The following is a 27,585-nucleotide window of genomic DNA, read 5'->3' as shown; positions in this document are numbered from 1 at the left end:
ATTGTTACAAGGAAATAAATAGTAGCTTGATAAATATTAGAATGGTCTGATCAGAAGAGTTTTCCATAACAAAAAAAAAAAAAAAAAAATAAAAAAAAAAATTAAAGTTTACTGCTCAGTCTATGACAATAACATAATAGTGAAATGAAATGTTTCAGCACAAATGAAATGGATCTCTAATTGTTCATGCATAATTTTGTTAAAATTGAAACACTCCTCTTACAAAGCATTATTTTCTGACTAGTCAGTACATTTCCATGAAAAAAAAATCTACTGGTTCTGTTGTAAGAATAGATGACTATTATTTAACTAGTTGAGAGAAACCTGAATATAAAGAGATAAGGTGACATTCCTAAAAAGTAAAATCCAAAATTCCATCTAGAATAAATCTGTTCAGTGGAGTGGGAACAATGTATTCTAGTTCAGATCTAGGAAGCCTAGTTCACAGAACCACTGAGTTGTTAAGATTGGAAAAGACCTTTAGATCATGAAGTCCATCTGTCAAGCCAGCACCACCACATTCATTATTAAACCGTGTCCTCAAGTGCAAAAGTTCTTTTCTCTGGCTAGAGAGAAATTCAATTCGCTCACTTTAATTAAAAAACAAGCAAATAATAACAAAAACCCAACAAAACAAAAAGAAAACAACAACAAAAACCCACATCACAACACAAAAAGAAACAAAACCACATTAAAAATCAGGAATTCACAAAAAATGAGGGTGTCAATAAAAACTGGAATGCAAGTTTCCTCCTTGATTTTACTACTAATGAAAGCCCTTCAGAATGGCCCAGATCCCAAGTTTGTTCTGCCCATCTGAAATGGTAAAAACTGTGTCCAAGCCTGATGAAATCTGACTGGTAAGGGGTGCCTAAAGGACCCCAAAATAGCATACATTAGCAAAGCATTCCTCCTTCTAGGTACATTGTGGAAAGGTTGTTAACTTTTGCTTTTTACTCCTCCTAGCAGTTGCAAAAGTACTATGGAAAGTGCTGGTATCTCTCACTAAGTCTGAATAGGACACTATTTTTCTTAGGTTGTTTCACACAAAGTTGTATAAATAGAGTTGATCAGGAACTTCACTGTCTGAAAGATTTGTGTTATAATGCCCACTTATCTATGAATCACTGCCAGAATGGCAGCAATTAACCAGCCAGACACAGGGACTCACATTTGGCAAAAAACACCCACTATATATAATAAAATATGTATAGGGTTATTTCTTACTTTTCAGAATGGGTTTCTGTGAGTTTTCAAAGTTGCAAAAACAAATAAACAAAGCCAGAATAACCAAGTATTCACTCTAAGGGGAAATGCAGGGGCACAGGTATGGAAAAGACTGAAGTTTATATAGATGATATAACTTAATTTACAAGAAAACATTCTGTTATTGCTTTATTTATTTATTTATTTTTGATAATTTCTATATGTCCTGCTTCCCTGAAAGCTCTAAACTGAATTTAAAATAATTCCCCTGAAACTGCAGGGTCAGAATTCAAGGCTTTGCTAAATGTTTGCTGTTCCCTCTGGAGTTCCCTCTGCCTTCATTTGGAGCTTGTTGCACTCATAGGTTTTAAAAAACAGCTTCCTGGTCTAAACTGGCCAAGAAATTGTGGAAAGTAATAAATCTCCCTCCGGCTGAGTCAAAATCCATGCTGGAGTGCTAAGTCTGATGAAAAACGAGGAAATAAACTCCATTCTTAACCATGAGAATACAAAGCTCAAGCCTTCAGGCAAATTGATCAGTTGATAGCTGATAATTAGCACAGTGCTTGTGCAAGACTTGGGTGCCTAATGCATCTGTTGCTAAATTCCAGCATCATTCAAGGTTTGTTTGCTGGCATAAGTGCAACTAAAAGCAACAGTTGTGCAGGGAAGATTCATAGCTGGATTTCAAAGGCAAAGGCCAAACTGTCTTTTCTGGTGATTGCTCTGTGTTTCTAACGTGAGCTGTATCACTGCTAGCAAAGTGCACCTCTCCAAGAAAAATAACTCTCTTTAATCCAAGGGAAAAACCTAAAACTACCGATAGTGACATCTGGTGGCACCTAAAAATGTCACATTTGAAAGTAAACCCTTCGTGGTGCAAAAGGAAGACTGGCAGCCTTATGATTTGTCACTTTTCCAACTGGAATTAATAAAAGTTTTATTCAGTGTTATGATACAGAAGTATCAGTGAAACGTCCCCTTCCTATAAGCCAGAGATGCCTGTGAAACCTCAACCCATCTGTATGTTGAGGAAATAAATGAACTGAGCATCCAGTTGCTTCTCAGGGACTCTGCATTCCCTGTGGCCACTGCACAAAATATATCATGTAAATGTGACTTATTAAATGAGAGATGCTACCATCTATGAAGAAATAAATGTGGATACAAATGAACTTTGGCACTATGATATATGATATCTCTTCAGGCTGGAGAAATATATCAGGTGTCTTCAATTAAAATAATAATAATAATCCTCTCAACCCTGTTCAATTCAAGCCAACCATTTAATTCAGTTTTCTCTGAGCTGATCCTAATAACTCTGCTGTAGTTCCTAGAATTCCCTCTGACTAACTTCTGCTCTGCCCATTGTTGCACATCTATTTGTCTGGTATTACATCCTTTGCTCCCTTCTTTTCTTCAGCTGTTTCAAGGAGCATCTTGGATATTTTTTCCTACAGACCCCAATACAGTCTCTGATTAGCATTATCTCAGAAAAAAAAGTGGTATAAGAAGGAGGAAGAATATTAAATGGGCTTCTAGTGCCTTGCACTCCCAAAGAAATTGTGATGAGATTGCTGCTAGTGTTCGGGTGGAAAAACCAGAACAGCTCACATATTGGGAGTCGTATGCATGTCCATTTTGTTTCCTTCTCTGTTAACCAAGATGGTAGCCAAGAACTCAGCAGTCTTGATATGGAACTGAAGAAATATTTTTCAGCCTTAGACACTCAGCTTTGCTTTCCCAAAAAGAAACTTCATCTTTCTCCTGTACTGTTCAGGTCATATTTCTTGGTAAGAGAAACTTCTAACATTCAGACAAGTGTGAATGACAGCAGTAGCTTCTTAAAGCTAAAACACAGTGCTACATTTGAGATGAAACATTGGCACGTCCAGGTGACATTTTTCACAGCAATATTATTTCTATTACATCAGCTGTAGAGACCAATAGGAATTTGGGGACCCTACTGAGGTAACTGCTAAACCTCAGAATATGCAGATTTTCTGAGGCTCAGGCAACTGGCATGTTGTTCTCCAGTTTCCCCTGAGGTACAAACTGGAACTATCTCTGTTGAGGACTTCTCATAAAGCATTGTGTGCAGCTAAACCTGAAACATTTGTGCATTCACATAACCTTGCCTGCATATAAGTCTTTATCTGAAATTTAGGTATGAATAATTCCCCTGTTGATTGTCTGCTGCCCCCTTAGAAAAAAAAAAAAAAGGTGTTTACTTAACAGAAAAATACAAAAGTGAATGAAATTTAGGTTGATACATTGAGTACTAGTACTAACTTGCAAACAAAGCAGATATGTTTATGATAGCTAATCTTTCCCATCTGGCTTCTAGATCTATTCAAGTACAGCATTTTGGATATTTTTCAGCTCGCTTTGCTTTCTTGAACTTACATAACTTTCTCACCTCAGATCTTCTTTCAGAGATGGTTTCTCAGTATCAGAGGGATAACCATGATACCCAGTGAGTATCTCCTGGAGCTGGCAGAGCTGGAGGAGAATTGCAGCTTCTCAGCTCGTTTATAAACACTTCACAACCCTGCCAGTGAGTGAACAGTGAGCAGTCTTCACAGTGAGCAGCAGACCAGGTTTTGAGTTAATAGCTGGCTGATCCTCAGATTTAGGTGAAAGCAGCAACGTGTGAGTTTGTGTCCAAATAACACCAACACTGGGACAGGAAACAAATACTTTAGTCTCACTGCAAGACAGACAGAGTCCTTCAGGCAGTCCTTAATGCCCATATTTATAATTTCCTGACTCATCTGTGCTTGGATTGACTCAGCTCATGGAGGATATGTGCATTCAGTCTGCCTGGCAAAGCACCCAGAGTGAGAATTTCCTTTGGAGGTTCAGAAACATGAATTGTCACAGCTGAATTCTGGATGTCTCTGGGCCCTTGTGGCTGAATGGCTTTTCCCTGTTCTCAGCATATGTGTCAACAGAGACCACCCCAACCTAAACTTTTTTTTTTTCTTTTTTACTGCTTTTCTCTTTCTTTAGGGGACCTTAACAGTTAACTACAATACCAAGCATATGGATTACACTAAAAAGATAGATGGTTTCTGCCTCAAGAGTCTTTCTGTGGAAGATAGACTACCATTAGAAAAATTAAGGTCTTAAGCCAATATGCGCAGACCCTTCAAACTCCCAGAAAAAAAAAAATCTTTTTCTAGGAAAAGAAATAGACAAACAGGTTTTAATAGAGTCCCTGCGGAGAATATGCCCTAAAGAATGCTCTGAAATGGTTTTACCTCTTCAACTGAGCATTTGTGTGCCAGAATTGTCCCAGATAATCCTATATTTTTTGCTTTACATGTATGTTCATACATTTAGCAAACACTGTGAGTACCTTTCTGATTCAGGGGAGACCTACAATACTCTCTCATGTATTACCTAACATATAAAACTTTGCTTTAGAAACAAAGATGTAACACTACTCTTGACTTTTGATCACAGGTGAAGATTTTTGGCAAATTAAATTAATTCAGATGGAGATAGTGATTAACAAAAAAAAAAAAAAGTCCGCTCATTTTTCCCTGCTGACATGAAAACCAAAGTTCATTGTTTTATTGAATGAATTACAATACCAATTCCTGCATTTCTGTCTGGAACAGACAACAAGAAGAGCTGTCTCAGCAAAAAGCAGTTCTTGGATAAGCTGCTCAGTGATTTTTATTTTTGCCTTCAGGCATGAGAGATAGAAGAGTTTGACTTCTTGAAATTGGAAGTAGACACCTGCCAGTGGAGTTTTAGAGCTTTGAACAATAACTGCAGCAGAGAGGAGAGAGAAAATAAACACACAAAGTGGAATTGTGTGACCACTCAAAAAAGTTTCCGCAAAACTTTCTTTGGAAATTTTTGATTTTGAGGAGGGAAAAAAGCTTTTTTAAAAGACCCTGGAGTGAGATTCAGAAGTTTTCTATGCGCTTCACAAATTAATTAGAGATTCCTTCTGTCAATTTTGGTACAGGACTTAAGATGAGATACTAAAGAGCATATAGGAGCTTAAAATACAACTTAAACAGAAATTAGGCACATATGTCAAAAGAAGAAATCCAAATCTCTCCATGTGTCTGTTAGGATGCTGATGAATTCAACAATCTTTGAATCTGGGAGAGATATACTGTATACCAAGCATATATATCACACCCAAAACGTTTTCATCACAAAACCCAGTTAGCTAAAATAAAGCTCAGCTATGGAACACACCTAGGGATGCTTTCACTTGCCTCAGGCCGCTTGGGAATCACAGAATATGTACTTTTGATTCCTCCAAAGATTGTGAGAAAGAACTGCCCAAACTGAGAGAAAGCATGGATTAGAGGGGACAAGAATGTCCTTTCTAACAAGAAAGACTTGATGCTTAATGTCATGAATGAACTGCAAACACAGTAAAATAAGCTTGAGTAATCTAAGAAGAAAGGCGTGAATTAAAATTTCTCATATAATGTGGTAGAAGAAAGGTGTGTATATACATATACATATATATATATATGTATGTATCTTCTGCTTGTTCTTAATTTGCTAAGTGGATGTATCAGTTTTAAGAAAACTACAGTGCCAAGATAGAAATTCTCAGTGCTCACAGAACTGTTTCTTGAGTGGGACTTCACAGAATTAACTGAGGAAAGTCCAGCGAGTTGAGGATTGGCTAGTCAGGCAGAGACCCAAAAACTAGGGAGCACATGTATGGAATATCAGGAGCAGAGAACTAGTTTTGGTAAGAGCAGACCTGTGATAAAGTCCTCAGAATCAGACACATTAGCACATCTTTTGTGGATCTTTAGAACTACTGAGAGCTGTTGATCTGAGAACAAAAAGAAGGCATTGGATAAAGTATCTTTGTTTTCAAGCCATTTCCTTAAATCTTGCACACAGATTTCTGTCTATTTAAATAAATAAATAAATACATAAATAAATAGATATAAAAATTAATATTAAAATTTAAAAAATACTGTCATGAATTAAGTAGTCCGTGTCTGAACACAGCAATGTGTCATGATCACAGCTTGCCTGTATAGACCTCTGGTTTCTTTGACATATGTGCTTTAAAGAAAAGATGAGCCAGTCTTGAACCCCAGGAAGGTTTTATCACAGTATCTGAATGTTCATTATGATTTGAAAGGTGCTGGACACAATGGGAACCAGGGGTTGGGAGGACACAGAAGGCAGTCAACAGTCAAAACTGGGGTTGTAAACTCATGCAACAGTTCAAAAATGAAGAAAAAAGTACAAGATAGATGTAGGTAGTTATTCTGCCATGGAAAGCTCTTTTTTTCCAAGCAGAGAAAGTTGTTTCCATTTCTTATGAAGAACAAGTAAAATTTAGAATGAGATAATTCAGGTGTGATTTGGGAGAGGAGTAGATTTCTCAAGACATCTTGTATAAACAAGAAACATGAACTCAAGAAGATTGCCAAAAGCAGTTCAGCACTTGAGAAAGTAACGATTAAGACTACTAGTAGGTAAAATCTATAACTGAGTTTTCAACTCTTCTTTTGCAATCAAACTTTTCATCCAGATTTGGTAGATTAAAGATGTTTCTTTTAAATCTTGGCTGGTATCAAAGTGATTTTAGGGTATTCTGACAAACTTGTTTCCTTGTCAGATTAACAAATATGACAGATTGAAGTGGAATGCCTCTTTATGTACGTGAGAGTCCCAAAGTTGGGAAACATTATCTGAACACAACTCCCTGACACTGACAGCTACAATACAACAAACCAATTTCCTACTATAACTTCAACATCTATTCTTTGGGTAACTGTTGAAGAAAACCACACTGCTGAAAAAAATAACATTCTTGTCATTACAGCGACTCCATTCAGAGCTGTCTCTGGGACAGGAACATGCATAACACTGGACCTACTCTAATAAGTATTTGACACTGTAGCACATCTTTCAGATCCTAAACTAATCTTCTGTCTGACCCTGCACTATGTAGAGTCACAGGACAAGCAGATCTTAGATCAGGCTCCACACAGCAGTCTCACCATTTCAGTCCTAACCCACCTTCAAAATTACACTCAAACCAGAAGTTTTCTTTTTCTCTGTTAGGTCCAGGCATTTCTGCTGAGTTGGACAGTTCCAGACTTCAGTCAGTCAGGAAAACTTGAACTTTATTTACTCAGAATAAAAAATCACTACTTGGCACTCAGTGGGAGTATTTATTTCACCAAGAAGGCAGTGTAAAACTGGTTCATTTTGGCTACCACCAGGCTAAAAGGAAATTTGCAGTGGTCTGATCCTTCTAGGTAATTAGGAACATCCCTGATTTCAGTGCATGTATTAAAGAAACTGTAAAGATATAATGGTTGCCAGTTTCCAAGAAACTTCATTTGAACAGCTGTCTTGTGGTTTCCTTCCAGAGTCCTAAATTTCTGGTTGTTTAAGAGTATGACTTCAGTATGCAAGCTCATCAAGATGTGATAAATGATTTTTTGGAGAGAACTACTTATGATTAGATGAAATTTCTGGGCTGATGTTTTTTCACAGTGACTCAAGATCTTCACTATTACACTGGAGACCTTCAGTGCTGATGTTTGCACATGAAAACTGTTTTGTAAAATATCTACAGGCAAATTTATATTCACAATTTATTGCTTCAAATAGAATTTTTTTTTAATGCATAGTAAAAAAAGTAACAGAACCTAATTTAGCAAGCTTTTGCAAATAACAATCAATCCAACCAAAAAATATTATTTAACTAAGATGGAATGAGTGCTTACTGTGGAACAATATATCACTAATGATTGGAACAGGTGCACAAAGTGTCTTAATAAATCAGTAACCAGGAAAACACATCAATTATTTTGAAGGTTAATGGATTTTTTGCTTGCTCTCCAAAACTCATGAAGATATTTTCCTGAATACTTCAAACTATTCAAAAACAAATTAAACAAAAAACCTCAATTAAAAAAATAATAGCTTAGGGTGGTTTATGAAACAGAATAAAGTACTAGTGACACAAAAATAAGCAGAACATATTTAGGAGCAAGTGGAACTGTTGTAGCTTGATATATACTGAAAATTATATAAGATATGCTAAAAAGAAACTGTTGGAGTAACAACTGGAGTGACATCTCCCATCTCACTTGGAAGTAATTCAGATCACAAATTTTCTCAGAAACATTCTTTACTGAAACAACAAAATTTTTTGGTGAAATTTTCTAGTAGCAAGGATTTCTGAAATCCAGAATGGGAATCCTGTCCCAATATAATGTAGCAACTAATCTGATACTAGAAATACTTACCTATAATCTATCAGTTCCTGGAATTTTGACAATAATTTCCAAATCAATAAGGTGGAAGGTTATAAGCTTTAGAAAGCCAGCAGGCTGAGGGAGGTGACTGTCTCCATTCCCAGGAGACCCCACCTGGAATATTGCATGCAGCTCTGGGACGACCAACAGGAGATGGATGTGGACCAGTTGGAGCCAGTCCAGAGGAAGCCCGGCTGAGACAGTTGGGATTGTTGAGCCTGGAAATGAGAAGCCTCCAGAGAGACCTCGTGTCACCTCCTGCTACCTAAAGAGGGGGCTGCAAGAAATCTGGAGAGAGACTTTTTACAAGGGCATGTAATGATAGGACAAGGTGGTGTTAAGGGAAACTTCCCAGCCTGATCACTCATGAGACTCACTGGCAGTCAGACAGCCCCAGAGGCTTCAACTGCTGGGATCAAAACCTCTTCACAGTGGGGCTTCCTTGGCTCCCTACACACCCCACCCACCCACAGACCAGGTTTCCTTTCTGGTTTGCCCCCATGTTTCCCACAGCAGAGTCTCACGTGTAGTTCCATAAAGCCATTTATTCATGGTGCATTAACACAGAAAGAAACAGCTGGAGCTGGTGCCTCTGAGGAGAGCCCCCACCAAAGGAACCTCTGGGCTTTCGTACCCTCACAGGCTACCCCTACACAAGTCTTGCTTTTGATCTCAAGTCTCCTTTGACATCCCCATGAGTCTTCAGCTCCTGCTGTGGTTTTTGCTGTCCATTCACCTGGTCACCAGTATTTGTACCCTTTGTTATATAAAGGGTTGGCAGCCTTTTGTCTTTCTGGGCTCCCACCCTGGAGCTCAGTCTGCATCTCATTGTGTATCTCTGATTGCAGCTTGCAAAGGAGCAAACTGCACCTGACGTGCTCCTCAACAGGAGAATGGCTTTAAACAGAAAGAGGGCAGGGTTAGATTAGATATTAGAAGAAAAAAGTATTTACTGTGAGGGTGATGAGGCACTGGAACAGCCCAAGGAATCTGTGGATAGCCCATCTCTGGAAGTGTTCAAGGCCAGGTTGGAGGGGTCTTTGAGCTATCTGCTCTAGTGGAAGGTGTCTCTGTCCATGGTAGGGGGTTGGAATGAGATGATCTTTAAGGTCCCTTCACAAATCATTCTACGATTCTATGATTTTCAAAAGAAATAAATTAGTTAACATCAGTAATTAATGTCACAAAAGTGAAACAAAGAGAGAGAAAATAAAATGAATTATTTGGAATTCTGGCCTCTTGTTTTGCCTTGTCTTTTTGTATGCTGTTGAGCTTCCAAAGAGAGTGAAGAAATGGAAGAATTAAATAGATCACTTGCAAACTTAGACAGTAGAAAATTTCACCAACAAAAAGATTTTTTTTAAATGAAAGTGTTTGTGTATAGGCAAATTTCATAATGGAAACTAATTTACAAAGTTAATGCTTTTGCTGAAAGACATTTATCTTCTTTACCATTTAAAAAGGTATTGAAAGATACCTATGTAGATATTTAACATGCACTGTGTGGTTGCCTATTTTTACTAAATTATGTGCAATTCACATATGAATTTGTTTTCACAGTTTATTCTATCTTTAAATATTTTATTTTTAACTAAACCCAGAAGTAAATCTCTTAGATTCAATGAATTATTTCAGGTTTTTAGATGCAGGAGCAATCAAATCAGCATCTCACATTCAGTTCCCATTTCTTGAGGAAGGAAGGAAGAAAGGGATGGATTGGAGTTAGAGGAATAGACAGCAATACCTGGGTTGATTTCTTTCACCCTAGCACCTTCTGGGATTCTTATTTCCTAGAAGGCTGTTTATTTTTCCTTGCTTTGGATATATCAGAAATGATTTTCACTTTTCTATTGTTCATGCTTTATTTTATCTAGGGAATTTAGTTCACTCAGTGGTGCAAAATGTCTATTTCAATTAAAGCCAGTGTTCCTACAGAGAAAACCCTGAGATAAGTCAAAGGTTGATCTTGAATCCTTTTCAGACCTGAAATGATTCTATGATTCTATGTCTGATGGAGTTCTACATTCACCCAGATGAAACTGGTAAGGAAGGAGACTTCAGTTTCAGGGAGCAGGTTCAGCAAGGGCCCAGAACCTTCTCTTGGAGAAAAGGTAAGTCCCTAAATAAAGTGTTCCAAAGCTTTCCAGCCCTTTCTATGAAGAATTTTTTCATAATATCAAATTTAAACCTCCCCTAGAGTAACCTGAGTACATTTCCTCTCATTCTGTCATTTTTTACCTGGGAGAAGGGACTGTCCTCCACTTTGCTGCATCCAAATGTGGTGAGATTAATTAAAAAAAAAAAAAAAAAAAAAAAAAAAAAAAAAAAAAAAAAAGGTAAGATAGAAAGAAAAAAAAGAAAGTGATAAGGTCCACCTTGAGCCTCCTTTTCTCCAGGCTGAACAACTCCAGGCACTTTGCACCTGTGATGCACAAAAGCAGATCTCTGCCTCAGACTCCATAGAGGAGAAAATGAAAAGAAACAATTGCTCATAATGGATGATTCTGTTAAGAGGTATGTATGGAGCTCTGCCTGGGCGTGGATGAAGAATGAGCTGAGATTGATGGGTCAGAATTAAGGGGCAGACCCAGCCATTCTGTGATTCTGCCTAATTTGCTGCAGTTCACAATCAGACCCTCTGAAATGCACCATTGAACTCCTTAGGGCATCCTACAGATGGCAGCAGCCATCATGCCATATGTTCCCTGGGGCAATCCTATATTAGTAGGACAAATTAAAAATGGTTTGTCATTTTGAAAGACATATTTAGTACAAAGTATATTTCAAGCTAAAGAGCAGGGATGGTGTGCATCTGGAGGCAGAAGATTAGACAGCTTTACAGCAGGAGTGGCAGAGATATATGGTGCTTCCTTATAATAGAGCCTCATTTAGCAAAAAGAAATTGACCTGTTAGACAAAGCCTGGATATTTGACTGTGATTCATACAGGGACAACTGTGGATCAAAGAGATAGACAGAGGACTAGAACAAAAATCCCTTGGTTTCTTCCCATCTCACTTGAAGTCAATTCAACTCTTTCCAGTCTCATAAACAAAACCAGAGCTAAAAGTTAGATAGACTCTGTTGTATAACACAGAAATTGATTAAGAATTGTCATGTGAATTGAGATATTTCAAATAAGAACTAAGGTAAGATTTAGCTTTCTTACAGCAACCCTGCAGCCCATGCTCCAGTTCCAGAGTTGAAACACCATGCACAGAGAAATAGCCTTCAGACTCCATTGCTTTCGATATTATGTAAGCCAAACAGCCTTCTTTTCACTATTATCCTCTAGTTAGTATTCATGTAATTTTGCTTTCTTACTCTCAAGATAAACAAGCAATTGACAGTCCCTTCATTTTCAGCCAAGCTTAGAATTTAAAAAGCTGCAACCACTTTCACAGCCGTAATTAGCAGCATGTGGGAATTCTGGATCCAGTCCTCTACCACGATTTTCACTACTGAAGCAGAAGATATGTCTAGACTGCAGAAAGGGAGGTGACAGAAAGTCATACCTGAGCTGTCCCTAGCTAATGTGGGTTTCAGTAACAGAGGAGATGTATGAATGGGACTCCAGTGTAGTTGCACCAACCAAAAAAGCACTTTAATAACCTTGTTGTGTCAGTTTATCATCTGTACTCAAAAAAAGAAAAAAAAGAAAAAAAGAAAAGAAAAAAAAAAAAAGGTGAAGGTCTAAATGTTTTCCTTCCTCTGTTCTTAAATTCAGACTCACTGCTAACAGCAGCTATACCTGTGGAGTCAGTACCAATCTTTGAAAGTCCTGATGCTGAACCTGTGCTATGGGCCAGCTACCAAAGGCAGTAGGTGTTCACAACACCAGGCTGACCACCTCTACAGCACAGCTTCAAACACAGATATTCCTGCACAGAGTTTGTCAGTGCCCAAAAAGGGGCATTCCTCATACATGCAAATTTTGAAAGATATAAAATCCAGTTATCCCACTGTATTTTTAATTTGATTCACACTGAGTTAAAAATAGGAATTTAACACAAAGTTGAAAATTTCAATTTGATGTTCATCTGCTGGTGTTCAGCATGCCTTTTGCTACCTGATTAGGGAAGTCAATGCTTCCTCTTTGGGGGGATATCAAATCACAGTGATCTTCTTCTGATAAATTACCAGATTAAAAGTTTAACAGTCAAATTTTAATGGATTTTCCTCAGTCTAAATCACTTTTGTGACTTTTTCTTCCTCTTCTCTTTGCCAACCTTATTTTAAAAGAATGCTGTTACTAGACGTGTACGGAATATTAAAGTTTCTGTTTCAGCAATGCCAGCTATGGGAAGAAAATATAATAATTTCCTTGTTCATTTTTCTCTTGATAATTGGACCAAATAAATCTTCTTGTCATAGGATTTCAACTTAGGAAAATTAAATCTGTCTACTTTAACCTCAAAATCCTTTCAGAAATCACAGGTCACTATTATAGAAATCCCTCTTTTTTTTTTTTTTCCCATTTTATTCCATTTTGGATGTGTATGTATAAAAACACAGTGCAACACATTAATGAAAAAATAAGGAAAGTTACATTTTCCTCAGAAAGACACTACATTGTAAAATATAGATTTGGCTCTGAGCAAATCAGTAAAGTGACAGACACAGGTAAAAAGGGAGAAAAGAAGAATGACTGGTTGGCTGCTGGACAACAACTGAGAATGGAGAAATTATAAAAAATACTAGAAATGGATCAATTGTAAAACCTGATAAAAGTACCTTTTGTGAACACTGATTTAACTAGTAGTATGAAAATGAAAATAGCAAAGTTGTGGTTGAACACCTGAAAATGTTTTTCCTGTCAATGTGTGATGCCATAGAACATTTTCTAAAGGAAGATTTGTCTCTTGGGGCATTTTAAGCCTATATTAGAAAAAATAGTTGGATGGAAATAATCTCACTTGGGTAGAGATCTGGACCAGATGGTCTCATTATTTCAGTAAATAAATAATGTAATGAGTTTTGTACCATGATCTATTGAGTAAGCAAATGCCATTTTTCATTACCAATTTTCTAAAGATATGCTTTGGAAGCAAATGGTCACTCTGGATGCAAAACCTAGCTCAACTCAGACTTTAAAGGAACTTTAATATGATAATAATTCCATTTTCCAGGAAGTCTGAGTAGATATGAAATTAAAATATGATTCAACCTCTTACTTAGTCTTTGAGTGGAGATACAGCTTGGGAAATTTTTGTATAGCATGGCCTACGGTAAACCAGTTTCAGTGAAAAATATACAAAGTTAATTTTCTAGGACATTATCTGTTACATTCTGTAAAATATTGTGGGAATGCATTGATTTCACTGGTATTTGAATCAAGCCCTAAATTCACTTTATAAAAAATAGAATAAACTGCAGTGTCTAAACATAATGAACCCTTTAGAAAAAATAGGTTTATTCATCCACCAGAGAAATACATTAAAATAACATTAAAGTTGTGATGCAAAAGAAAAGATGTGAAGGAGTTTTGTTAAAAGTAATGCTTACCATATGTTGTGCAACACACTGACACAACACAGCACTTTTAAAAAGTAGTTAAGGGGCACCCTGTAGTGTCTAGGTGTAGGGTGACATCTGGTAATTCTTCTTTTGTGACTCAGAGTTTAATTTCATTTGATTTTTGTGTCACAATCCTTTTTTAGTGTGGTGAACTAGCTTCCTTTTCCAGTAGGTGGATTGAAATGAAGTAAAATGGACACAGTTCGGGGAACAGTTGAAAATAGACAGGTATATACACAGAGTATTCACACAAACTAAGTACACCCCCACCCATGCCTTGACTGGCATGGAATACTCATTGATTAGGAAAGGCAAGGTTGTTGTCATCCAGTCTTTTACAAAACACATAAATTATTATTTGAAATTGAAGGCTATTTCCTAATTTCCTCTCAGACAGCAACCTAACCCACAAGTACAAGATTTCTTTGGCTCTTTCTCACCAGGTGCTGTTAGTGGGATATTTTCCTTCTGTGGTGCACATGTGGTTATCTCTCTAACCACATAATGCATCACCACAGATTCTTCTTTATTTTGTATACTCATCCATCAAACATATGGTGCCGTGATCTTTCCTATGTTACTTTGCCAAAGTGCATCTGAATGATTCCTAAAACAAGTCAAATAATTTGTGGTTACAATTTGGTTGTCAGATGAAAAATCCCTCTAAATTCAAGTGAGTTGCACTTTAGAAGCTAAACATTAAATACCATAACTTTTCTATTGTGATACAGATGCTTTAAGCCCCCTTGGTTGTCTCAAACGTTACTAGAAGTTTGCACAATTCCCTAAGCACCACTTTAGGCACCCTGTTAACTGTGCCATTGGATCTGGTTTTCCTGCAAGTCACAATCATATCTTTCATTCATTTGCAGTTCACTCAGGTATTATAGAGAAGTCATATAAAATTTTTATTTTATAAAATAAAACTATCATCACTATCATTAAAAATATTTTGAGAGTGCACCCTCAATTTATATATATATTGAACTTTCTTTTAGGTGTCTTCAAACCCAAACCTTTCTGTGATTCTGTGATTTATTTATTATTAATATACATGCAAGACTTTATTAATATATGCATTACAAAACACACAAAAATAGTTATTTGAAATGGGTGAGACATAGATGAATTAAAAATTATTTAAATACTTTATTTTGTTTTATTCATTATTAACAGAAATATATTTTTCTCCCCCATCTAAATGGAGATTCTTACAGAGAAAGCACCCTTTATACTGACATGCTGCTTCCCAAGAACTGGCTGGACATTGCCTAGTGATGGAAAGTTGAGAATAATCTTTTGTTTTTCTTTGCCTTCTCTTGTGGTTTTTGCTTCTGCTTTATTAAAATGCTTCTGTCTTGACCTACAAGAGATTTTTTTCCTTTTTATTTTCTCCTTGTCCCCCACCTTCTCAGGACCTCAGCCAAGATTATTGCAGCACACACGTTTTGGCATGGGATATTTAGCACTTTTACAGACATTTCAAAGCATATCCAGATTTCATGATGGATCAGGGACCTCTGTTTTGGGGCTAAGAGAAGTCACATTAGATAGAAACCCTCAAGATCAGAAAAATGCCATGAAATAATAAGGATTCTGTTACGAACAGATGCACCTCCTGAGCAAGTTCCTCAGCACCCTGGAGTCTGTGATTATATTTGATATAGTTTTACCTCTGAAGGCAACTGGTAGCTAATGTGTTGTCATGAGTCACAACAGAAACATGTCCTGGAGAGAACCTGTTCTAAATTATTCAGGTAATTATTGTATTACCTTGACAATGAGGTATTGTTAATAAAATCCTCAAACAAGACTCCTCAAACATGACCCTTTATCACCATTCTTTCAATGACCAAATTACCATAGCTTGAGTACAAATATTGTGGCTTTTTATCTGAACAGCCTCTGGCTTTTCCATACACTGTTTTAATCTTGTACATTGTACATGAACTCCTCAGCTTAACTGAACTCAGATCAGATTCCCACCCAATTCCTATCTGTCTTCCTCTCCTGTCTTTAATTCAGTCCCTGCCTGTCTCACCTCTAATATCTTTGGGCTAACACTAACTTCCAACCAATCCTTATCTAAACTAATCTCACCTATTTATCTCTAATCTCTTTTTCTCTTTGGCTTCCTACTTTATATTCTGTGCTAGTCTAAAGGTTTGGCAGTAGGGGAGATTTCAGCTGATGGAAGGTGCCCCTCAATTGCAGTGCTTCTTCCAAACATTTCGTGTTATCAGAAGTGTCATCTCCAATTTACCAAACTTCAGTGTAGGTAGCTGTCATTCAACAAGTTGTGAATTTCCCTAATGAAACAAGATAGTCCAGAAGGATAATAACTATTTGAGTGGTGAAATAACAGAGGATATAAAAGAAACCTTTCTGAGTTAGAACAAATATCCATCTAGCAGAGTTTTCTATCTTTGTGAATGGGTCGATACAAAGGCTGATTGAACAGTAAAAAAGAACCACACATATGTAAGATAAATCCTTCTTTTCACATAGTGCCTACTAGCTTCTGCTGTGCAGACATTTGTGACAGAGATTGCATCTGAACCATGTTTTACCACCACCACCAGATCTATTCCCAATGAAACTGTCTGACCTTTTAAAACTCATTTATGCTTTTGTTCCTAAAGCAATCTATGGCAATGGATTCTACAGCTGAATGATGCATGGTGTGAAAAGCACTTACTTTTGTTTGCTTTAAACTCTCTGCCTAATAATACATTGGGTCGTCCTTAGTTCCTGTATTGTGTCAAATAGTGAATAATTGTTCTTATTGCTATTCAGCATGTCATTGTGATTAATGTCTTCCTCATATTGCTAGCAAATGGAGTTCTAGTCTATTAACTGTCTACTTTTATGAAAGCTATTACATGTTTCTGATCATCGTTCTTTCACTTCACTTCTATTGTATTTTATTTCTGATAGGTGTAGCAGAACAGTACATATTGTGCAAGATGCAGGTGCAACACAGATTTATACAGACTTCAGAGATATTCTGTGCTCTGCTGAGCTCTTAAGGTATTACTATCACCAATATCAGTAGCACAGTTAGGTCTTCTGCTGCTGTGATTTTACAGAAATGAGAATAGAAGACACAGAAGATAATACGGAATAAATATTGTTGTCATACACATGACATTTGCAAGTACTCAATGTAGTATTTCCATTTAACCCAGTTTGTCTTATTGATATCTCCAAGTATAACCTGTAACCTGTCTCATATATATATATATGTATGTATATGGGGTGGGGGGGAGAGAGAGAAAGACAAAGAAAGAAGGAAAGGCAGAAAGAAAGAAAACTGTGAACTTTAATCATAGACAACTTGATCAGAAGTGGCCTTTTGCAAATTCTCTGCAGAGTAGTGGGAGGTGTCTTTTTCTGTGATTAGTGTTTGTAATGCTTTAGAAGTTGATTAGAAAAAGAATATTTGGGAGTGTTTTTCCCTTGTAACAGCATTCTGTTACAGTAGACAAAGAGGAGGAATTTTTTACTGTGTTCATCTTTTAGCCATTGCCCAACTGGAAATTGCAGCATATAAGATAGCAGCATATAATGCAGACACAACAAATAATAAGTGGCTTTGGCCTAATTTTTCTCTTTTTTTACATATATGAAAAATTAAAATCAAAGAATCTGTAGGATAAGATTAAATAAGAAATCTATCATTAGAGTAGTATTTTAACTGGACAATTGCCTGTGATGCCTTGAATAATCTTTCAGCTATCATGGCTTTATACTGCTCACAGGAAGGAAAATTATACTGAATCTGCTTTTTGGAAATGAATCAGTCCTCTCTTATTTAGTCAATTAGTAGGATCTGTTTCTTTAAGAATATGGTTCAGTTTAACAATAAAATTTGGTGGATAGATTATATGCATGAATCCAAAGGATAACAGTAAACAAAAGTGTAGCTAAAGCTCCCTACAGAAACGAAACTCATACTTCTTTGCTAATGTCTGAAATCTGAAAAAAAGTGCAGATTAATCATCGCTTAATGCCTGTTTACCAGCAGCATTACTCACAATAAATTGCACACCAATTTAAAGTCTAATGCAAATGTTTATCTGCAGTGTTCATTTCTAGGACTGCAACTTATTCCATCATTGATTTTCACAATGACCTTAACAGCCACTAGCTTCATTTTATTATCAGTAAAATGGGAATTATTCTGTATATTTAGGAGGCATCCCTTATACTAATTGGTTTTTGCATGCACTTTTTTATTTTCCCTGGTAACCCGAATGGTCAAAATCTTTATAGGGTCACACACGCCCTCAGGTCTTGGCACACCATGCTGTGTGTCCTTATTAATTACCAAAACCTATACCCAAGAGGTAGCCTGCAAAACAACAACAGGATGCTCATTTAAGACAGAAAGTCCAGCAACCAAAACAGGCCCTGTTTGACCTCCCCAGCTCTGTGTGTTTTTACATCATGTGCTCAGTCAGCCCTTCCAGAGTTCACCCTGCTGCAGTGGGAGCGTGTTGATGTGGGCTGTACACCCTGGTAATGAATCTGACCCACTTTGCTAAATTACACTTGGACCCTGATTGAATGCTTTGGTGCCACACTCATGCTCAGAACACTCTCACCACAAAACCTGGGTGATGAGTCTTGTTTGCTACCCATTTTGGCATTACATTGGCACTTAGAACCTTCTCTGTTTTCAGAAAATCTCCGTGGATCTTCAATGCATTTAAAAGTCAGGGTTTTTTCTTCTGAGATATCTATATATGAATGTAAGAACAAACTTTTAGCCTTCTTCACCTGCAATTTTGAAAGAATAAAATTAATCGACTGCAATACTTTAAACAGAACATAAATTAGAATTGCAAAAAGAGATTCTTGGCTTATGAATGCTCTGTGAGACTGATTTTTTTCCCCCGTTCTTATTAGTATAGAGCATATTGTCAGAACTTAACTTATAATAAATAACAGATAATTAAAGTATGCTCACTCACAGCAAGGATGAATTTGACCCTGTATTTATGAACTGACAAGTCATCTAGGCAGCTACTGTGCCTCAGGTGGTGCTATTGTATTCCTAATCATACTTACTGTCAATTAAAAAAAAAGAAAAAGTAGAAGTTGCTAACATAATTATTACAATGAAATGAAAATTCGTTCCCACAATAGTATTGAAACAGCTAAAAGGTCACAGACTGTCTTTCATTAAGAGTCTTTCAAAATAAGATTTTTAAAGCACAATGAACATAAATATCCATTTTGTTCTTGAACAAACTCCCAGATCACTGGAAAGGTGTTGTAATGAGATACTGTTTTAGTGTAATGTATTTCTTCAAAGCAATAGGCAGTAGTTACTCCCATCTGTCCCTGTGCTGGGGACTCTTACATCTGCAATTTTTTTCAGAGAAAAGAGGGATTTTAGAAGTGTCTAAGGAGTCAATAATGAAATATCCAAGTTCTTCCTACTGTCTCTAATTTTGCATTTTTTACTGAAAACGTGTGAGTTATGTATTCTTTTAATATTTCAAACATGCCATTACCTTTTTTTTTTTTTTTTTTTTTTAATCCTTAAAGCCATTGTATTTGTCTTTAATCATTTGAGAGGTCAAACACAACAAGGAAGCATTCAGTGAGTGGAAGCAACAATGAGAGGAACAGATAAACACTGTCAGAGTATTCACTGAGTTAGGGCAGCTAATACAAACAGAATAGTCAAAACAGAATTGGATCTGACCAGGGATACCAAAGACAAGTAGGAGGAGTTTTGTAAGTACAGAAGAAGACAAAAAGATGATTGGAGAAAGTGACTTGGGTAAGTGGGGACCCATTTTTCAGTGAGGCAGGAGAGCTGATGACAGAGGGCGTGGGAAATGAGGAGGTACTGAGCACCATCGTTGCCTCAGTCTTCATTTGCAAGAGGGGCCTTCAGGAATCCCAAGTCCCAAAGACCAAGAGGAGTGGCTATAGCAAGGAAGATGCACCCCTGGTGTGAGAGTGAGGAAAAACTTCAGCAGATGGAACATTCCCAAGCCCATGGGCCTCGATGGGATGTGCCCACTGCAGTGGAGGGAGCTGGCAGATGTCATTGCAGGGCCACTCATGGTGGTCTTCAACCAGCTGCAGTGACAGGGAAAAGTGCCCAAAGCCTGGAGAAAAGTGAATGAAACTCCTAATTTCAGGAAGTGGTAAAAGGAGCTCTCTGGGAAATAAAGGCTGGTTAACCTCCCTTCAGTCCCTGGGAAGGTGTTGGAGCAGCTAATCCTGGATCATACCAAATTTCCAGGAAATTTGTTAGGAGTACTCAGCATGGCTTCACCAATGGTGATGACAGGGCAGAGTGTACCTTCAGCATGTTTGTTAATGGCACAAAACTGGGACAAGGAGCTGATTCCAATATTGATTCCTCAGGCAGCAACCTAGTCCATCTTATTTATTTATCTGAAAATAAAACAATAGACTGAGCAGAGCAATTACAATTACGGGTAACAATGTAACACGAGGAAAATAGAGATCATGAGCAGACATCTTTGTCACACCAAGTATAGAGGAAATATTTAATATTTTATTCTGTCCCCAAATCCTGATCTAATTATATATTTTCTCCTATGCAAGTGATACATATTAACAATTTTCGTTATGTGTATCACTGTAGGTGATGCATATTTTAAGGAATGAGAGCCAAGTTTGCCTTTAGTTGAGGTCCTGAAAGACCTGAAAAAAGACTTGCAGTATGGACAAATTAGATCTACTTCTTTCTGTGCTGCACTCAATGCTGGCATTGCATCTGAAGCACTTCTATTTACGACTGTGCTGCTACTCATGCAGAAGCTGTGGCATTCAAGGTCATGACTCATAACAGAGAAGATCAAATTTCCCATCAAATCCTTTACCAGTGTCTGCCAGTAAGTCCCATTACTTGTTTTAGTTTTTCAGAAGCTCTCTCCCTTTCTAAGCACAAAGGAAATGTACCTCAGTCCTTTTCAGGCCTTTCTTCTTTCTGCTTCCTCTGAGATCTCTCAGACTTCACACAGCTGATGATATCTTTCTCAGACTAGCAGACACACATCTCTTAGTAAAACTGCCAGCAGCAAATGTCAACTGTTTTCTTTTATCAATACTAAGATGGTCCCTAACAGCTTGGTTTAGTTTCTTGGTTCTTAGGTGTAGCTGAGAGCTGTAGCAGTTAATGATAATAATTCATGTTTTTCTAGTACTGTTCATCTAGCTGCATCTAGCAGGATCCAAAAGTGTTTAATCTGATCAACAGAATGTGTAGAGGGAGCTCTGTGCCTACTGCTGAAAGAGAGAACACTGAAACTAAATGAGAGTGAGAAAGAATTCACATAGGCACTTCATACCTTCCTCCCTTTTGATAGCTGGGAAATAATATTGTGGATCACAGCTATCACAGGCTCCCAAGAGCTGTCTCATGCAACTATTGTGTGTCGTTATAGCATCTCTTCATGATTACTGAATGAACAAAAGCCAGTTAGAGGAAGGAAATGTGAGGCTGAAAAGAAAAGGAAAAGCAAAATACTAGTGTCAAGAGGAACTTTCAGTAGAAGAAGAGTGAGTATCTTGCATAAGGCAATGGAAAACCTGAGACTGTTATTCCACCTTTAGGCTGGGGTCTAAAATTCAAGAGAATTATTAGATTATCAATGAATATTCTCAGTTGGAATGGACCCACAAGATCATCAAAGTCTGATTCCTGGCCCTGCACAGCACCATGCCCAAAATTCACTCCATGTGCATGACAGCATTGTCCAAATGCTTCTGGAACTCTCTCAGGCTTGGTGCTGTGGCCACTTCCCTGGGGAGCTGTTCCAATGCCCAAACACCCTCTGGGGGAAGAACCTTTTTCTAATGTCCAACCTAAAACTGCCCTGACACAGCTTCAGGCTGCTCACTCAGTTCTGTCACTGTCACCACAAAGAAGAGATCAGTGCCTGTCCTTTCCCTCACAAGGAACTTGTAACTGCAGTGAGGTCTCCCTTGAGTCTTCTCTTCTCCAGGCTGAGCAGACCAAGCGACCTCAGCCACTCCTCATGTGGCTTCGCCTCAAGGCCCTTCAGCATCCTTGTAGCCTTCCTCTGGATTTTCTCTAATAGCTTTTTTCTTTCTTACATTATAGTTCCCAAATTATTAATAAATATTCCAGAGATAATGACAAAGATTGTCAGACAACATTTTTTATTATAATTATTTTTCTTTGTGAATTTGGCACAAAAGGAGAAGCACATTAGTAGTAGTTGTAGATATTAGTAAGAGTAATGCTAGTTATAGTCAGAAAGTCAAGAACATGTAGAAGCAAGACACTAAGTACTCAAAATGACATTTAAAAGGGGCAAGAAACAATGTCAAGAGCAGTAATAGAAACAGAAGAGGAGAAAAATTCAAGTCCAATGCCTTTTGGATACATAAGGGAAAAATAATCCATGCTACAGTTTAGAAGCTGACCCATTACTACTGTGAGAGAAGAAAGGTTATTGGGTGGATAGAGTGATTATGGGCCATTAACATAATGTATCCTTGGAAAGATCAAATCATCTCTCAGGCTACATCTGGGGAAGGGTTTCCAGCAGCAATGTGATTGCATGAGGCACTGCTGAGACCACACCTGTAAAGGATCACCAGTTGAAACAGGAAAGTTGAAACAGGACTGAAACTGCACCACTGGTCCAAGAGGACTTTAAAGGGAGCATAGGGCCTCCTTACTGAGGGAAAATAAAATCACTTATTTGGCCTTAAATAACTTATTTTGCTCCACTGAAAGGAGTCTGAAAATTATGTACTTTGTTTCAAGAAATGTAGAAAGGAGGAAACACCTAGGAGAAAGAAAATATTTACATAAAATGGATCCAAATTAGATATGAACAAATGCAGACTCTGAATCAGAAAAAAAACCCCAAAAAACCAAAACCCCAAAACCAACCAACCAAACAAAAACAAACAAACAAACCAAAACAAAACAAAAAACAAAAAAACCCCCAAAAAACCACACAAACAAACAAAAAGAACCCAAAAAAAAACCAACAAAAAAACCAAACAAAAAAACCCCTCTGAAATTAAAGCAGACAAAAAAAAGTTTAAGATCTAGCAAAAATACTTTTGAAAGGATAATACCATGTAGCCATTGACCTTAGGAGAGCCTGAATTCAGTAGTTCAGGATGTCACTTTCAGCAGTCATTCCCAGTACTGATGTTAAGGAAATATGAGCTCATCACCAGGAATCACCAGGAGATACAGAGACAAAACACAAGGAAATTATCACAAAGTTACAAGAGACCACATGTCATAACCAGAAATCCTCCACGTCCCTGACCTTTGCCTGCAGCAAATGCAAAGCTCTTTGACAAGTAAAGCCTTGTTTTGTTGCTGTGCAAGTCACAGGCCAACTATTTCACTAGATGTGACCATACCTCTGAAAAGTCAATGCAGCCACAGACCCAAAATAGTCCCTTTGGAACTGCCTGTCTTTTTTTGTGCTCAAATTATGAGGGCTCTTTTATGTAATTTTTGAGTTTTACTTTGGAGTATAATAGATTGGGAAATTTTAATGGCTAAAATTAAACATGTATTTAGTCAAAAAGAAGTATCTAATAATAGCAGTACTATCAATTATAACAATAGCTCTGTTGAGTTAATGTAGTTCTGGTGGAATTTTCAAGTATCTTCCAGTTGGAATGAGGATTAGAAATAGGTATTGGAGCTGAGAAAACTGACATGGAACTGCAAAATTTTCATGACCATCTCTAATTTACTTTATTCTGAAGTGACCATTAAACTACTTAGTTGGAACACTAACATTTAGCACCCTGCTTGCTATAATATAAAGCAATACAGAAATCCCAGGGCAAGTTTAAGCAAGCCATACATTTACAGTTATTTCTCTCAGGGCCAAAAGTCCCCAAAACACAACAACATAAAGCTGTGGGGTTTTTAACCTGAATTAGCATCTCTGGTGTTGTTCACAGTGTGACACCAGTGGTTTCTCCGCTTTTTGTGAAGAAGTGAGATGAGACAGTGATAAGCAGTGAGGCTGAGGGGATGAACAAGCAAACACTGATGCCAAAACAAATACTTGTGAAACTAGAACCTCAGACTTACTCTGAAATTATTGTTTCTTCCTATTGCTGCTTATCAATACCTCTAGGTTTTTTATCTGTTTCCATCTCATTTGCTTGAAAGTGTTCCTCAGCAGGACTGAGTCATATGCAATATTTATTAGAACCTCTCTTCTTTAAAGACAAAATTTTGTTTCCATTAAGGGGAAAAAAATATGAGCTGGGAATACTTGTGACCATGAAGAGTTGTTATTCTGAAAAGTACTTCTTTCCTTGAATGAGATGATCAATTATTATGAAACAAAATATCTGTCTGTGATTTAATTTGTTAGCAGGTTAAATGAAAGAAAGTATATGCCCATCTAATGTTTTCTCAGGGTGTAAACACACATGGGTCACTTGCAATTGTTCTTGGGACTTTAGAAACTTACAGTCAATACTTTTTTTTCCAGTCTGTGGATTTTATTTAATGAATTGAAACCATTTTAGACAAGGTAATGTTAGTCTCAAGACAGATAGTTCTTCTACTTTAACCAGCATAGGAAAAAAAAAAAAGAAAAACAAATGTGAACTCTCAAATCTATCTCTATTTTGCACACTTCAAAATGAAGGTAGACTGAATTTTTTGATACTTTTACTTGATACTATATTTAATTTAAAGATTAAATGTGAAACCTGAGTTCTCTGTAGGTATAGAATTATTGTTTCCTTACCATGTATTCTTGTTTCTTGCTGAGTATAATGTAATTTCAGAATAGCACAGGATTGTTGATTTACAAGTTAAATAATTATTTTATTCATGTCTGTATTTAACAAAACACAAGCCAGAGTGATTACATTCTGCCTACTTAATTTGCCCCTATATTTATAGTAATAAGGAGTTTGAGGCTGATCTTGCTCATGCAATGTACATCAACATAGCAATGACTCCATCTGCCCATGGAGTTAGACAAAAAATATTTTTTGTCAAGGATATTTTTAAAAGATTTTTTTCCTTCTCTTTATTGCACATTTGTCTGATATATGATTGCATTTGAAAGACAGGTGATTCACTCCTTCTGGTTTTGATTGTTCTAATGAGGGAAGGACACTTTGTTGCTACCACCAGCAGGGTGTTTGGTTTCTGTAAACAGATAAATCCATGAAAATTAAATTATCTTTTTAGTGCACTTTCAGAATAAAAAGCTGATATCTATAATAGGGAAATTTAAGTTTAAGTCTCTTATATCTGCCTAACATGCCTTGCTTTCTATCTTCTTCAATAATTCAGAGATGCAGTTGTCTCTACTATTGTGCTGTGTATCCAAGTGCAGTTAACAGTTGCCACAGCCTACCTGAAACCCATTGAGATCATTTCCAAAGACCTGGGGTGAAGCACAGTTCAAAGAAAGCTACTCTGACTTATTCCCTTTTTCCTTACCTTTAGCTCAGCTGTAAGTAAGCATGACTTGACTTAGAGAGGAGGGGACAAATTGTCTGATGGTTTTTCCTTGTAGGGGACACAGAGATCGATCTGTGAGAGTTCAAATCTTATGGGATTATTTTTAGACCTTAAAATAATGTAGCCTTGTTTTACTTGTCTGGCTGAGCACAGTGCACTGACAACCCATTTTCTCCTTATAACAGAGCTAATGGCAACGGGAAATGACAACTTCAAAGTTAAGTTAGTGTAACATTGTGTCACTTTTTGTGAGAACAATGTTAATTAACACATCACTTTGCACCATGCTGGAAAAATACTGTTATTAATTTCATTAAAACCTCAAACCATGATGTTGGCTAAATACAAAAGTGTGTCCTTTTTGGTAGTAATTATTTGACAAAAGATTAAATGGAAAAGAGGAGTTCTTTATATTTTTCCTAAAATTCTGGGAAACTGACCTGGATTTTGACTGGAAGATTCATTAATATTCATTTGTATATAATTGCCTTAATTTTAGTGATAATGACTTCAGTTACCAACTGTGTGATTGATGGGACTTGTCTCTTCTCTCTGAAGGAGATGAGCTAAATAAAAAAGTAGAAACTTGCCATTCATGCATGATATTTTTAGCTGCCTTTAATTACAAGCTAGCTAAATAAGCATGCAAACCTTGCTATGATTGATAGGATCTCTATGCTGTAGTGATTATTATACTTGAAGTTAGAAGGTGCTTGAATCAACTGAGTTCTAAAATTAACTGGAATCTATCTCAAAGAAGCCTCAACTCTTACTGAAATTAACAATGAAGAAACACTTAAATACTTTGGCTGTTCTAAATGCTTACACACACCCTCTCTCACACAATAATCTTCATATTCATCTGCAAAGGTACCACCTAGATGGGTGTTGTATATCTCAACTAGATATGAACCAATTATCCTTTACAGCAAAGAAATCCCTGTGTTTTCAAACAGTCTCATTCTTCCCTGGACTGAAACGTGAACTTCTAAGCTTCTAGCAATGAAAAGCAGGACATACAAGACACATTCAAGGTTCTATTTGTTGTCATGCCAGGCAGTCAATATCTCTGCTTTGGCACTGTCCCATGTTTCAGAGCAATACTCAAACAGAGAAGTCTAAACCTCATGACCCTCCTCTTGCATCTTCTGTTATCAGTTATATCTTCCCCAGAGCAAGTGCTTAGCAGAACCAAATCATCTGAGTTTGCAGCCATTTATTTCAGAACCCTGGCCAAAAGCTATTTGTCATTTAGAATAGAAAAAAAAAGTATCTTCTTATGTACTCTCAAAAGAAATTCCACCATGCTTCTAAGGGAAGTGTTGAAATTAACGAATAACCTTTCATTATATTACTCACATATAGAATGAATATATGACGGTCTTGTTATCACTTGTTAGGCTGAGTCTTTGTGCGGAAGGTGACTTACAAAAGCACACTGAAACAGAGTGCTGTATCATACAAAGCTGAAATAATCTCTCAGAGTAATGATACATTTTAGTGAAATTATTTTCTTGGTGATCAGGACCGTTTCTCATTATTCGTCATTTAAAAACATATCATACTGTTCATAAAGTCCAAACTAAATTTATGTTGAGAGTGGTGCTAGAGAGGGGATTAGAACTTCAAAAGAGTGATTTCTTAATCCAGAATGACCTACATTCTCCTTCACTCACTTTAGGGAAACTATTCCCAAATAATGTTATTTAATAGCCTTTTAAAAATTATATTTCTCAGTGATTCTATGAATAGTTCTTCCTGTGAGTTGCTTGACTGATGCTATAGCTGCTGGAAGATAAATTTAGGAAATCCCTTTGTACATGCAGTGTTGAGTGTGTCTTAAACCACATTTCTCGTGTTGTGCTCTTTCTCTGGATGTGTTCAGTGTCAGTGCAAGGAGGAGGATTGCAGCCTGCTTTTGGCCACAGCATGGTTTTATGCCAAAATTTTTGAGGTTACAACCAACCACCTATAGACTGGAGTAAACCCATTCAGGCCTGGTGTAACAGGGGATACAGGGGGACATTGCAACACTCTATTTTCTGACCAGCAAAACCATGTTGGTGAAAACACTATAGAGGCATTGCACAGTGGGGAA

This window comes from Prinia subflava, chromosome 2, assembly GCF_021018805.1.
Source record: "Prinia subflava isolate CZ2003 ecotype Zambia chromosome 2, Cam_Psub_1.2, whole genome shotgun sequence".
NCBI lineage: Eukaryota > Metazoa > Chordata > Aves > Passeriformes > Cisticolidae > Prinia > Prinia subflava.
This window is presented reverse-complemented; position numbering follows the sequence as displayed.